The 13404-nt window shown below is 39.4% G+C and overlaps 1 protein-coding gene across 5 annotated transcripts in view; it reads right to left on the reverse strand.

The window, feature by feature from the left end:
• The window catches only part of LOC150080735 (uncharacterized), an 856799-nt gene that overhangs the window by 624446 nt on the left and 218949 nt on the right, over positions 1 to 13404 (reverse strand). The window lies entirely within an intron of this gene.

Consider the following 13404-nt stretch of genomic DNA (forward strand, 5'->3'; position numbering starts at 1 on the left):
AAAAAAAAAAAAAAAAAACCACCGAAAATAAATTATAACGCTGTAGAGAGGGAGCGAAAGAGTGAAGTGAGATATGCTGTTAATTAGACGCTGTATAACGTTGCTTGTAATTGCACACACATCCGTTAGTATGTACGGCCAGTTTCGTCTGCTGTGGTTGGAGGCAACCATAGAACAAGATCGTCTCCATAGCAACAATCTAAATGTTGAAATGCGTAAAGAATTTAACTCATAGGTCACATCTAAACTCAACATTTCCCAGGTTCACGAGGTTCTAACTTGCACTGAGCTGCGCTAGGTGGTGACAATCTGCCCCCTTACGAAGTAACAAAGTCAGTGAGCCGTTCCCTCCATGGGTCAATTAGAACAACGCACTGTTGTACATGTGTGGATAGTGAAAAAGGTAGAACGGTTAAGCTCAGCGAACTCTGTGTAATTAAATGACGGCGTGATAGTAAAAGCGTAATTAAAATATTGCACTAGTAGGAAGATTTTAATTAAACAACGCATGAAAATGTATAAGGACGGAAATGTTGTTTGCATTACGGTTAGACAACTTTAGAATACTACTTTCCAAAAGGTAAAGGCACTGCGAGAGTGAAATCAAAAATAAATCGATACTGACAAATTAGAACCAAATACAGCATGTAATAACAGTGAAAAAATGTGGCGTGTAAGATGTTCATCACAATGGCCATTTCTTTTGTGATGCGTACTACACGCCATGTGGCGGTAGTAGCCTTTCCTCCTCATCATCATCATCAGCCATCTTCAATTCACTGCACGATGAAGGCCTCTGCAGCAACTTTCCAGTTCCTTCTGTTTTGTGCAATGGCCATCCATCTACTACCCACAAACTCATGAATTTCATCTGTCCATCTCGGTTGTTGTCCTCCAGGTTTTCTTCTAGCTCCTCTTGGGTACCATTCTGTTATTTTCTTAGTCCATATGTCATCATGTCTTCGAGCTGTGTCCTGCTCAAGACCATTTTAGTTCTTTAGTTTTGATAAGAATGTCCTTTACTTGATTTTGCTGCCTAATCCATGTGTTTCTCTTCTTATCTAACAGTCTGATTCCCAATATAATTCGTTCCATTCTTCGCTGTGTAGTTCTCAGCGTCTCTTCCATTCTTTTGGTGAGTGCTCACGTTTCACTTCCATAAGTCATGGTGGGGAGTGTACATTGGTTCATTATTTATGACCGCAGTTACGATTTGCAGACATTGTGGCTTATGACAACAATGTCATTTGCAAATCGTAAATGGCTTAAGTATTCTCCATTCACATTGAATCCTTTCTGCGACCAGTCTAATCTTCTGAAAGTTTCCTCACGGGCAGCAGTAAACAACTTCGGAGATATGGTGTCTCCTTGTCGAACTCCTTTCTCAATTTTAAATTTGCTACTGTCTTTCTCTAGTCTAATAAAGGAGGTAGCATTCTCATATATTTTCTTCAAAATCATATATGAGGTATCTATGTCTTGTCTTCCTAGTGCCCGAAACATAGCATTATGCTGTATAGAGTCAAATGCCTTTTCATAATCCGCAAGTGCAAGGCATAATGGTGTTTTATATGCATTTGCTTTCTCCATTAGCTGTGATATTACGTGAAGGTGATCCATGGTTGAGAATCCTGTCCTAAAGCCAGCTTGCTCTTTCCGTTGATTCTCAGCAAGTATTCTTTCTAATCTGTTAGTAATGACCCTTGTGAACAACTTGTAGATGTGGGATAACAGGTCTATAATTTCCAATTTATCTCCTTTCTTATACAGCAAAACTATGATTGCATTATTCCACTCCTTAGGTGACACACCTTTTATAATGCATTTTGTGAAGTGTCTTGCCAGTTTTTGTGTCATGTCTCTTCCTCCCAATTTTAACAACTGTACAGTAACTTCATCTTCCCCCGGAGCTTTCTTGTTCTTCATTTTCTTTAATGCATGTTCTACCTCATCAGGAAGGATATCAGGTATGTTGCATGTGTTACTAATTTGCGATCCATCTTCCCCACTGCTGGCATCATTCCCTCACTCCTTGTTTAACTCCTTATAGTAGTCTTCTGCTATTTGAATTATGCTTTCTCTGCTATATATAAGTACACCATTGCTATGCTTCAGTTTCAATATCATTTGTCTTTCTGTATTACTGCTCATGGCTGCTGATTTAAATCCTTTGTTTTCCCTTAATGCTTGTTCTACTTTTATTGTGTTAAAATTTTCTTATGTCCTCTCTCTGAGTCTCTTTCTAATGGCTCTGCATAACTCAGTATACTCAATTTTCTCCCTGTCAGTGTTTTTCTTGCTCTTCATTTGTCGTCTTCGGTTCATCATGACACGTGATTCTTGATTAATTTTTTCTTCTTTGGATTTCTTTTTACCTATAGGTTTCTTGGGCTTTATCACTTTCAGAAAGTTGTAATATTCCTCGTCGATATCTTGATCCCGAGCAGTCTGCAGAAGCTCAAACTTGTTCTTAAGTTCCAGTACATACTGCTTTTTCTCGTCTTCTGTTATCCCAAAGACCTTTGTATTATTTATTCGAGTCAGTTTTTTCCTTTCTTTTCTTACATTTATGTCAAGTGTGCATCTTACCATTCTGTGATCACTTCCAACATTTGCCTTGTTCAGGACAGTAACATCATTCACGATATATCTTCTGTTAGTGATGATGAAGCCGATTTCATTAGTTGTTAATCCATTTGGGCTCTTCCATATCCACTTTCTGTTCACCTTTTTTTGAAAAAAAATGTTCATGACTTCCTGGAGATTCTGCAAATTCCACCTCTTTCATTTCTTTCACCAATTCCAAAATTTTCTATAGTTCCCCTTTCTGCGCTGTTTTGTCTCTTTCCAACCTTAGCACTGAAGTCCCCCATAATGATAGTGTAGTGAATTTTCTGTTCATCTAGAAGATTCTCAATTTCGGTGTACATTTCTTCAACCTCTTCACCATCCTGGCTCGATGTTGGTGCATAAATCATTATAATCTTTAGCTTTAACCTCTTAGAAATCCTGAGTAGTAGTCTGATGATGCACTTTTGAATTCCAAAATGTTGTTTTTTATATCTTTATGGACCAGAAAGCCAACTCCACCTTCACTCCTTTCACTGTTTCCATTGAAGTACAGTAGATTTCCACTTGATAAACTTATAAGTGATTCATTTCTTCTTGTTTCAGCCAAACCGATGGTATTCCAATTCACATTTTCTAATTCCTTTTCCAGCTCTAATATCCTGTCTTCAGCCTTTCCTATACTGCACAATCCATACCATGGAAAAATGTCAATTTCACAGGAAGTTGCAGCAACACACAGTTTTAATAACGCTCCAAAAAACTATTCGTAATCTGTATGGAAAATGAACTACGACGACACCCACGGGGGGGTGGAACCTCGACTCGTGATTAACAGTAATTATAATCGCTAGCCTTCTAGACCGAGTAGAAGATTCAAATCCCGTCTCGACGAGAACGGGGCGAGGGGACAGCAGGGCCGTCTCCTCGCCCCGCCGAAGAAGGGAGAATAGTAGGCTAAGCAAGGGAACCGGCCCTGATCGCCAACAGGGCGTAGATGTGGGGTGTCTTCAGTCGGGCCGCCAAGGCGCTAGGCCTGCCCCATTCGGAATTCCCAGGAGCCCAGTGAAGGTATCTCTTTTCGGGTTTTCAGTCCAGGTCTGTCTGATATTTGTGCAAATCTGCTTAGTCTTTTGTTAGGTAGTTACTCGTGGGATTCAGGTCCCGTCCACTGGTCGATGTTCAATAGGATATGGTTCAGTCACCGTCATGGTGGACTCCCGAAAGTCCGATTGTTGTCAATTTAGATCGTGCGATGTGACTTGTTAATAGTTCTCACATAGGATCGATGTCCCGTCCATGGATCAGTATATGGGTGAGTGGAGTTTAGTCACAGCTGGTGTGCAGTCCAGTTTTCTCTTGGTGTGTCAAGTTTAGTTGCGAAGGTTGTATTTATCCTAGTTGTTCTAGGTTTACCGGCAAAGGTAGAATCTGGCGTCTTGCAAAGAGACACTGAGCAAAGTTGGTGAGGGCACTGTAGGTTGCCTCGTCCTCCAGTAGGTAGTGTATCTGATTTTTGGGGTTGAACCGGATTCCTGTGATGAGATGTCCACGCAGATCTTCGTACAGCTCACACTCGTGTAGTAGGTGGTCCCAGATCTCGAGGAAGCCACACGCGCAAGCTGGGTTATCTGTCAGTCCGATGAGGCTTAGCTTGTGGCACATAGCTCCATGTCCTGTGAGATGGCAGCTGACGCTAAGACCGGGACAGAGCCATGTCGGATATTTTGGGGAACTTAGGTTTCTGTCTAAATAGTAATTTAGAAGACGAGAAATAATTAATTTTTCCAAAATAATTAATTTTTCCAAGACTTTGCCAAGGATGGGCAGCAGTGCAATGGGCCTGTAAGAGGCCGGATCATTGGAGGGTTTGTCAAAGGACTTAAGCAGAAGTTTAAGTCTAGCTTGTTTCCAAGCCAGCGGGAATAATCCAAAATCTTCTAAGTACAGAAATCTCACGGAGATCCTGTCCAGAACATTTACCATCCCTTAAGGTTGAGACAGCAGATTCCAGCTCAGTATCCGTAAAAGGAACTTCGGTTCGTGGCCCTTGGTATGATAAATGATCTAATCTCATTGTAGTTTGGAGGGTGTTTTCACAGGAGGTAGTCTCCTCATGAAGCAAGCCGTCCAAGATGGCATTAATTAACAAACTCCAGTCCAGGATTTCATTACCATTTACAATAATAGAAGAAAGAACATCGCCGGGATGAACCTTGTTAGTAACAAGTTTGTAGGGTAATCCCCACGGTGCTTAATTTATGTTATGCTGAACAAACCTTGCCCAGGCAAGTTTCTTCTCTTGAAAAATGGTATTGAAATAACTCCTGGCGCCTCCGTAGCCAGGTGGGTAGGAGCGGCAGTGCGTAGCACACGCTTCTTGATTAGACCGGGGTTCGAGCCCGTGACCACCAAATACGGAGGATGCGGAAAGGTCAGGGAATGACCACCGAATATCCCCGGAGCAGTATGGCTTTAGTTGCTAATGCTTCTAAAAACCAAATAACAACAACAAATAACTTCTTCTATTGGATTTATAGAACTCACCAAGTCTGTCAATCTCATCTCTGGGCCTGTTAGCTCTCTTTGCTCTCTGAAAATTATGACGAGCATTCTTTAAGTTTCTTCTGAGAATTGTGAGATTTGGGGTCCACCATGAAACACTATTCATTTTTCGTTTTTTCTTTTTAAGAGTGGACTCACATACAATGATTAGAATATCTTGAACCCTAGAAACCTGCATATCAGCAGGAAGCGGGCCGAGTTGAACAATTATTTCTTCTGAAATAAGCTCACGAACCTTTACATCAAAGATATTCCAATCAATGTGTTTTGTCTTAAACCGCGGGAAGTCAAAACAGCAATTGATAACCCTAGGATTGTTGCTTAGACCGATCATAAAAGTAAGTGATGACATTGTGGTCGCTCGAGCACCACGAAGTATGGCTAAACCAGTTGGAAATGCCATAACCAAGAGTAGGGTTTGAAAGGGTAATGTCAATATAAGATTGACCCAGAGAAGAAACAAAAGTAGGCGGATGGCCTGGGGTATTCCACAGAGTGAGGTTATTGGACTGAATAAGCTCCTCCAAAAGTTCACCTTAAGAGTCTGTAGTAGGGCTATTCCAAAAGCTGGGAGTAAGTATTAGCATCCATCATAAAAATGACAGGAAAACCAGATAAACGGATCAAAACGTCGTCCATGTAATTTAGAAATGGCTCTATGGCCTGCCCAGTCTGACTACACTGAGAATACAGAGAAACCACAAAAACTTTTCCAAAACAGCCTTTCAAGCATGCACATGCGGCATGGGTGGAGCAGAGACTAGAAAATTTTGTTACAGTAATGAGGGGGACAGCAACCACCAGGGCGGCCAAAACCCTTGTAGTGGCGTTACCCGGATCACCGACCGTAACAGAGTTTGAAGAAATAATGCGACAGCTGAGAGGGAGGCCCTTGACGACACCCTTATAAGAATACAGTTCTTGTAACCCTAAAAGTTGAAATTTGTGTTGAACCATTAACTTAGAAAGATAACTAACTTAAAACCGATAAAGATCGTTGACAATTTAACTGTAAAGTATATACACAAGACATTCCAGAGTTAGGTAAAGTCAGTCCGAAGTTTTGTTACTTCTTGGGCTTTCACAAATTCAGTGCACTTAACATCCTTGAAGGAATGGTCCGCATTCCTCTTCTTAAGCTGACAATTTGGGCAAACAGCAGGTTTCTCCATTTTAGGACAGTGTTGAATTTTATGACCCAGGTCACCGCAATGTCCGCAGGTAAACTCTGACTGGTGGCAGTTTTTAGCCGAGTGTCCGTAGCTAAGACATTTAAAACAGCGTAATGCTGTGAAAAAAATCATTCATACCATGGACAGACCATCCGATAAAAACCTTGCTATTTGAACCAAAAAACACTTTCCAAATTTTATTTGGGATCTCAAGAACCCAATGTTGATTGTTGGGATGGGACCACAATGAAAAGTAGAGGACCTGGGGGGCCTTGAGGTACACCATTTAGTGGTATAAAATAAAATCTCTGATGTATAGAGAGCCGCCGATGCCACAGAAGTTTAAATAAATTCAGACAAATCTATTATTGTCAGCCAACAAGAATTTATTTCTGGCTTCCTTGAAGTGCCAATGAAACGAGAGGGCCTTATCCCAGACCAAACATAGATCCTTGTAGGAGTTTGGTGCTTTAATTCTGGTTCATGATGGTCATACCGTTATGCATCACAAAAAGGGTCCCCATCCCCAATAATTCTGATTCCTTAACTAGCGATACATTACAAAAAGAGACAAAAAATTTTAATTACTCCTTGTAAGCGGATATCGTAAGCACAAGCTCAATTCTATACAAGTCTTGTCTCACATTTGTATAACAAATACATTCATCAGCTTTTATAGATGTTCGTATTGTCTACACAGTGTGTAACAAACATTCTGAAAAATTCTGAAGACTAATTTCGCTGCATGCATCTAGATTCACGACAGTTGCAAGAAATTAACTGCACTCGTATATTACATCCCATATCCTAGACAGCAATTAGAATTTGAAATAAAACATGTTTGTCATGGTGGGAGAAAAGAAACTTCAATACTAGGACACTGCAACTATGCCATCCGAAACCCTGTATCTAATTAAAAGCAAGTTTTAAAAAAATGGCGTCATATGAAGTGACAACAAAAGTACGCTTCTATGCTATTAGAACGGCATTGTGCAGAGAAAGAATGCGACATCAAAGTAGTGTACATTTCTTTCTCTATCATGGCACGAAGCCTGCTTTACTAATTATGCAAAATCGACAACCGAACGCTGAACAATATTTCAATTGTTTACCAGCGCACTAGACACACACACACACACAACACACACACGCACGGGGCTACCGCTCGATACGAAACAATACCAAAACACGCTTGTGTACATTAAAGGAAAAATACCCGGGATGGTTAATTAAGTTAAGAGCTTTTGAATAAAGAAAAAGAAATCCGGAAGAAAAGGAAGAGTTACAATTAGGTGGTAGATTTTGAGACTACACCGAAGATAAGCAAGGAAAACACCAACCCATAATGATATTAAAGACTTTTCCGATGTAATCCAGTCGCAACTATGGTTAGCGTAATGGAATCGACTTAACAGAAAAACAAAGGTTTGCCGCAATCTTTTCAGTGGTGTATGCATTCTTGTTCAGGTCCTGCCCACAAAACGTTTGGTTTTAAATTAGTGGCTGCCAAACTCATATTTCCTCCTACTGTAGTTATTGAATTGCGAATATTATTACAAAAAGTGTTCGAACTAGTCCCATGAGAAAGGGCTTATTTTAATGAACTAGAATAACTTAAATGAAATGTTTCGTTACGAATAAACAGGCAATGTTCTGTATACTTTCAGCACCAGAATGGTGAGTCACGCGTGTGATCTCACACACACACTGCTAATTCGGTTTACCATGCTTCTAAATAAGCATTTACCAACCAGCAGTTCGCCAATCTGCAATAAAAAAAAAAATAAAAACTGTAATGTTTATTTTTTTTGCGATAAAAACTTGGTAATATTTATTTTATTCTATTATTTTTTTTTCACTTTTCTGGTTGCAGAGTTCTTACCATTATTGCACTGTCCTTTTAATTTATCAAAATATCTTACGAAAAGAAATAAGAACTTTTCGTATCTTATTAGAAAACAAGGAAACAAGGTTCTTCCTCCTTCCAATTAAGATCTTACGACTGCCTGATTAGTATGAAAAATCAAGCAATTGATCTTCCAATAAACATTGAGTTTGTTGTTGTATTACAGACATGCACGATCATCACAGTAAAATCTCACTAAGTGCAGTATATGAGAGAAGGGTTTGCCGCTAAAGCCGATTTTCAGTTTAGCACAAAAGAAATACAGTACATATATCGCTAAAGTTGTTAAATTCTATGAAAAAGTGTTGTACTGTGGGGGTCGCATGAAATGTAATACAGTGAAAACTCCATTTAATGGACAATAAACCCCATTTAAATTAAAAAAATACATATCTATCTATACATTAAAAAAAGTTTTCCTCCTAGTGATATTTATTCGAGCCAATGAGAGAAGAGGGTGAGGCAATTACGTCACTACAAAAGCAATTAATTATTGACAACTGCCTCCATAACGTTCACCAACCTCTTGGACGTGATTCACTGTTTAAAATTTGATGTTCCATTGCAACGTTTTTGATATATTAATGAATATTTTATATTTGTAATTACTGTAGTTTAGTATTTTGTAAATACTGTAATTTTAAATATTTGTATAGTTTGTAAATGTTTCTGTAAATTTTAGTCCTGCTCTTTCGGATGTAACAATACTCCTCATTCATTATGGAACCCGAAACAAAAGGCCTTTTCCTAAGCCTTTTCCTTCATTTACATAGGTAAATGAAAAGGCCTTTTCATTTACCTATGTAAATGAAGGTAAATAATTACATAGTGATATTGGCTGAAGTCCAGTGTAGTATATACCGGCAGGAACTTCGATGAAAGCGAGGAAGGCGGCGATAATTGACAGGTGAAGGCAACTCCCTTTTCTGATTGTTTTGTGTCATCAAGGAGGGGGGGGAGGCTTAGTTTAGGGAGAGTATTTATCCCTCTATCCCGCTGTTTTAAAATGGGAAAACGAGTTCTCGATTTAAAAACAGCGGCAAATGTGGGGAAAAACACCCTAGGCATATCAACTTAGGAGGACCGTGGGCGGGGAAAGCAGTTACATCTTTCAATCACTGCTTTGTTCCTGTCCGTTTGTCGAAATATGGGAGACAACTTGTCAATCACAAATTTCCGACTGTTTTTCTTGCCATGTTGGAGGGTGTACACCGTTCTGGAAATTTACCATGATATTTATTCGACCTTGAGAATGCGGCGCACTACAATGCACAGGTAAATAATTACATAGATCATTTTCTGATTAGATATCGACCAGTGCGTTTAGACAGGTGACACACCTGTCTAAACGCACTGGTCGATATCTAATTTACGTGTCTTTTACGTAGAAAAGATTTGACTTACTCCGTATACTTCTACATTTTACGTAGAAAAGCGTGGCGGGGGTGGGCGAGCAAAGCAATCTATGTAATTTTTCTCACATGTCGATTAGATATCGACCAGTGCGTTTAGACAGGTGACACACCTGTCTAAACGCACTATACGCATACCTCTGTCCCTATTCATAACAACGCATGAGGTCTCTATATACGCTCAGACGTGTTTTTCTTAGTCTCCCAGGATTTATCTTTTTCAGTGTTTTCTAGGCCACCCCACCTTTGTAAAAGTATGTCCCCATAACAAAGAAATTATGGTGAGTGTACTCATAACTTTCTTGGCTCTGTGAGTGAAGGGATAGCGCTCTGCTCCTCATCCTTAGTTTGCATTTTTTATTGAAATTATCGCTATTGATAACATTGAACAATGGCTGACACTTAACGTTGTTGTTTCCCTTCACTTACAGAATTTTTTTTTTTTTTTTTTTTTTCTGCTTTGGCCTTTGACCCTCAAGCTTGGGGTTGTTAAAGGTCTTGACACCATTCTGGAACTCTAGGGTGGCTGATTGTTGCACTGGGGTACTGAAGATTAATTTGTTTTGTGCAAATAGCCAGCCATTACCATGATTTATATTTTTTCAGCTCTTGCCTACCAAATAAATTGGAATAATACTGGCAGCCATACTGTCTTCCCCATTCTCTTTGACCAATAGGCTTAAAGGTCATTGAGTTTTGGCGGACTTTTGTTAAGTCACCATTTTGTGTTTGCATGGCTGCCTCCATATGGGAGTCGCCATTTTGTGGTGTAGCTATAACCTATAGCGTTTTTGTATATTGAGTTATTACAGACTGTTGGTAATACCATTTTAGCTTGTTATACTATCTTTGGTGCAGATTATTGGCTGCACTGTTATATAAACATTATCATTGACTATAATATATTTGTTTTGGTAACCAATAGTTACCTTGAAAATATTGTGTATACTTGAATTGCCATTTTTATCACTATGTCTTTTAAATTTTGTAACTTTTGTTTGGGTGCTCCTAATATTTTGCCCTTTAGTATACTTTCTTCTCATGCCCTATAGACCCCCTCCATAAAGTTTTGGGGGTTTTGGCTTATTAGGGACTCAGATATAAGCATAATTGTCTTGTTTGCTCAAACCTGCCTTCAATATTATTTTTGGGCTGGTTTGGGCTGTTATTTTTTTAAACTTAAATCGCCCTTTTCTCGATACCTATTGGGCGGATCCTGCTCATTTTTGGTGTGGTAATTCAGATTAAAAATACTTATTTTTGTGAATTTTTTGAACGCCCCTGGTGAGTAGAAACAGAACTATTCATTATCAAACTTTAGGTACAATTACATTCCAAATGGATAGCTCCACCAGCTCAAGTACTTCTCGTGATGATAATACAGGTAAGTGTCCCCAACTATTGAACATTTCAGTGTTGGACAGTTCTCTTACACAGAAGTTTGGACCCATTGGTTCGATTCTTACCAGTACTCCTTCCAAAGTTGAAGGCCCTCTGGCTTTGAATGAGTCTCAGTCTAAGAGTCTCAAGAACTTGATTGTGGACATTAGTAATCCTTCTGAATTGATTTCAGCCTTTAACTTTTATAAGAATCAGTTTTCTGAAGTTTCACATTCGTATAAGGGCATTCCATCTAAGTTTATTACATCATCTTGGCAACTTTGGAATGGTGTGGAGGAGATAATTCAGAAGTTGGCCTTTGCTTTGGAGGAACAGAAGAAATTTTTCAACGACTTCGCTGCCAAAGACGTTGAGACGACTTCAAAGCTTAAGGAGGAGATTGCTTCTTTGCAGGTTGCAGCTACAGATAATATTTATTTGAAGGAACTATTAACATCAAAGGATTTCCAAATCACAGAACTTCGTACAAAACTTGCAACTGTGGAAGACTTTTTGACTAAATTTGAGGATGTTTCTGCCAGCTTGCTGGCTAAAGATAACCAATTGAAGGATATCCAAATAAAATTGGATACGCTGACGCAGCAATTGGATGAAATCTCCAAACCCTTGTCTGTTTCCTCAGACCCCTCGACAGCATCCACGTTTGCTACAGTAACTACTACTAATTTAAGACCTCAAACTGGTCCAGCTCTAGCCCCTCCACCTTCGGGTGCTCAATCGAAACACGTTCTCTTCGTCAAAGCTGGCGTAAACAGTACGGTAACGTCAAGCGAAGATGTAAAACAACTCCTTTCTTCGGATTTTAAGCAAGAGTTAAAGAAGGTTAAGATTAAATCAGTGCGAAAGCTAAGGGAGAAAGGGATAGTAATAGAGACTGCTACTGAGAATGATCTCCGTACTTTGGAGAATTGTGGTAAATTTGCGGACTGCGATCTTCACATAGAACATCCTAAGAAGTTAAACCCAACCTTGGTAGTTTTTGACATCCCTGGGGATTCCTCAGATGAGGACTTTTTGGATGACTTGTTTGAGAAAAATCTCTGTAATAAAATTGATAAAAAGGATTTTGAAACAAATACTAAAGTAAGATTCAGGTTTGGCTCGAAAAATAAAAATACTTGTCATTTAGTTTTCGAGGTTTCCCCGAAAATGAGACACTGCTTATTGAGTTCGGATTGTAGAGTTTTCTTGGGCTGGACAGCCCACAGTGTAAAGGACTTTACCATTGTTTCGCGCTGTTTTCGTTGTTTAGGATATGGTCATTCCGCAAAAACTTGTCAACAAACTGCTAATGTATGTGGTCACTGCGGTGATCAAGGTCACCAATTTGACAATTGTACTAAGAAAGACTCCCCCCCTTGCTGCGTTAACTGTAAGGTGAGGAGAAAGGATAGTAAACACTCTTATAGGGATCTTAGCTGCCCGGAATTTATTCGAGCACAGGAGCTGATTCGCTCAAAAACTAATTTTCAATAGAATCCTCCATTCTTCTTTTAGTCCTTCGCTAAAAGTTATACAACTCAATTGTCAGAGGTCAGCTTCGGTTACTAATGACTTAGCAAAAATTGCAATTGATAAAAAGATTTCGTTTATGGGTTTACAAGAATTATATTCAGTAAAGGGTTTGGTTAAAGGCTTTCCTTTTTCGTTTCGAATAGTCTCTTCTTATATACAGCATATTGGTACTGGGGGGAATGCCAGGGCTATGGTTTGGGCGGCCCTGGTGGTGGCTGACCCCTCATTGGTTGTTACTAAAATTAATACCTTGTGTTCTAATTTTGCTGCCTGCGCCTGCATAGAGGGTCCGTTTGAAAAGTTTTATGCTATATCATTGTACATGCGTTGTTCACAAGGTGTACAGCCAATTGAGCCTTTTTTAATCTATCTGGACCACGTATTATCGCATTTAGCTGGTGAAAAACTACTAATTATGACAGATTCTAATTCTTCTTCGTCGCTCTGGTCTTCTTTTCCTCCAAATCTTAAGGGTGAGTTGTTTGAGGAGTTAATTTTTTCTAAAGGTTTAACGGTTTGGAACATTCCGTATTCACCTCCAACTTTTGTTTCTGCTTCCGGACAGTCCAGTGTTGATGTAACTCTTACCAACAGAGCCTTTGGCAGTAACATTCATTCTTGGTCGGTTCAGCCCACGTGGTCCGGTAGTGACCATAATGCCATTGTATTCCACATTAAATTTAACGTTTCCTTGGGCCCTTCCAGACACACAGCTGATTTTCCCAGATATAGAACAGTTAATATAGATTGGTCACTTTTTGATGCAAAATTTTTGGATACTTTTACTCCTACCTGTATTGCTTTTCTGAATTCTCTGGACACTAATTCCCATCTTGAAGAATTTATGAAGTTATTCTCTTTTGTT

The sequence above is a fragment of the Mastigoproctus giganteus genome, chromosome 9 (assembly GCF_048544385.1).
Source record: "Mastigoproctus giganteus isolate SK-2022 chromosome 9, ASM4854438v1, whole genome shotgun sequence".
Lineage (NCBI taxonomy): Eukaryota > Metazoa > Arthropoda > Arachnida > Uropygi > Thelyphonidae > Mastigoproctus > Mastigoproctus giganteus.